General features: G+C 31.2%; 1 protein-coding gene across 1 annotated transcript in view; it reads right to left on the bottom strand.

Moving 5' to 3' along the window:
* Positions 1 to 2,500, bottom strand: part of LOC125043537 (solute carrier family 25 member 36-like) — a 35,483-nt gene that overhangs the window by 202 nt on the left and 32,781 nt on the right. Inside the window, exon 8 of the mRNA XM_047639700.1 lies at positions 1 to 2,500. This exon is cut by the window's left edge and continues 202 nt beyond it; it is cut by the window's right edge and continues 1,058 nt beyond it. The gene's annotated coding sequence lies outside the window, so the exon portion shown is untranslated.

The raw sequence follows: 2,500 nt of genomic DNA, 5'->3' as shown, positions 1-2,500 counted from the left end.
ACATCTGGGAATTCCAGACAGCTGCACTTCTTAATACACAAAAGATGCGTTAGGAAAATATGACAGATTTTTCTTTAACCCTTTCACTATAACCCTGGAAGATTATTGATTAATAAATTCATCTTTCTGACTCTGTCTCTCTCTCTCTCTCTCTTACATTTATCAAGATGTTTTTTGTGCATGCCGTAATGCTGCTACATTAAAAAAAAATAATAATAAAATAAAAAGAGAGAGAAATATAGAAGACCAACAACACCGTAGAGGAAAACCTTCACAAAATGTTGATAGTTATTGATAATCATCTTGTGCAACAACTATGTGCACATTTCTATTATGCCAAAATTAGAAAATAATAATTCATGGTTATTACTAATTTCCATTTCCATTGCTTCCCTTTCTAACAATATCAAAACAAACATATATACAAACTAATGATTTGTAATTACAGAAGACTTTCAAAAGGATCCCTAAACTCTAGGTAAATCCTTTTGCAGTAGTAATTCACTTCAAAATTTCACTGGGACCAAGAGATTTCCAGACTGCGCAGAAACCACATTTACAGCCAGCATTCAGCTTAACCAGAAGCTAATAGTTCGACCAAACAGTAAATCTCAACAAATCAGCAGGGTTTCATAAACATACATTACGTGTAAATATTGAAGCAGGCTTGTGCTATTTACTGCAACATATATCTATTGGGCTAGATTCCAAAGAGCAGGTCAGATCTGTGTTAGCCGGAACAAAGCTCTAGTGGTTAAGCCACAAATATAAATAACTAACCTAAACTGGAATCATCACTACACCTGCACTGTTGAGCAAACAAAGTAAATGTGTAACTAAGACACTCCTTAATTGGCTACACATGATTGCATTCATACATATTATACAGAAAATAAGTAGAAGTATTCTAGGAATAGTTTGTGAGAATACAAAATTGCATCCATATATCATACACCTGTACACAAACATCCTGATTATGTAAAGACTAGTAGATTAAGCATTTACTTTTTCTTAAAATCACTCTACATTACTGAGGTTCTTTAATGCTTTCATGCATGCTTCTCTTGAAAACTGACTTTTTGATAAAATTGGACAATAAAAAGGGTATGTGAAAGAATGATTCACATAACTTTTTATCTCCATATACATGACAATCAGAATTATCTGTTTGAGATGCTGAAAAGCTGTAATTTAAAATGTTATTTGAAATCACAACCAATACGTTTTTTCAAAAAATAATTTTTCTCCTCTACAATAAGCCAGATGTAAACCAAAACATTTATATCTTATACAAAGACACTCATCTATGAAAAATATTGACATTTCAGAACATTTTCAATACTTTATCACTTAAATTATTATTATCCTATGTCACATTCACAGCCACATCTCTGTGCGACTAGAACTAAAGGAAAGAAAGAAAGAAAGAAAGTTAGAAAAAAATCAACCAGGCATAAATATAAGACAACCAAAAAAAAAAAAAAAAAAAAAAAAAAAAAGGATTAATTATTATTTATTAAGTTTTTTATGACTACCATTATTCACCACATTTCTTCATGTCAGATATTATATATTGCAAATATGATTTTATGATACCAATGTTTGAGCCAGAACAAGCAATTAAAAAGTTTATAATGATAATCAAAATAAATCTGAAAGAGTATAATTTGCAACTGGCAAATCAAAATCACTTTTTGCTTTCTCTCTTCAAAAAAATCTTTTACAATAGCTGTAAACATTTGGTCTTTAGTACACAATCCAATGATTTGAATACCAATAAAAAAGGCACACCTCTAAATTAGCATTTGATTTTTGAGAAACACGAGGATACAAGGAAAACACACCTACTCTTTCAGCAAGTGCTAATGCATTATCTATTTCCCTCTAAGGAAGTGGGAGAGGAGAGGGGGATTCTTTTCATTTCCTTTTCGACAATGCACATTTGGTCTTAAAATCATTGCCATGATAGGTGAGTATTTTCCATGCAACAAGACAGAATAACATCTCATGGTAATTACGGACTGGTTATTCCATCTATGAAGCCTTCTCTCCAAAATGAGGACAAATGTCTTGAGAGGAAGACAGTGAGGAAAAAAGAGAGGAAGGGAGATAGGAGATATTCACATATGTTCGAGCATATATCCTTATAGTCTTACTCTGAAAATGGCAGTCCCTTTTTAAAAGGGATTATAAAAAGAAATAAAAAGAAAACCTAGCTATTGGATAAACAGCACTGCAAAAAAAAGATAATAAATAAAGATTAGAAAAAAAAAAAAAAATCACACTTGCATAAGTACTTCATTTATACTGAAGTTCAGCAGTGATATACAAAATTTTGAGTTGTCTCTTTGATAACATCTGTCTAAAATAAAAGAAGAAAGAAGACAAACATGGCACTTTAACATTATTGCATAAAATCAACCATGTTCACAAACAAGAACAGACATTCTAGGGAAGAAAATTTTAAGATAAAACCTCTCATCTACTTGAAAACCTTCAC

Source organism: Penaeus chinensis, chromosome 34, assembly GCF_019202785.1.
Source record: "Penaeus chinensis breed Huanghai No. 1 chromosome 34, ASM1920278v2, whole genome shotgun sequence".
Classification (NCBI taxonomy): domain Eukaryota; kingdom Metazoa; phylum Arthropoda; class Malacostraca; order Decapoda; family Penaeidae; genus Penaeus; species Penaeus chinensis.
The sequence above is the reverse complement of the archived record's forward strand: the minus strand, read 5'-3'. Positions and strand labels throughout refer to the sequence as shown.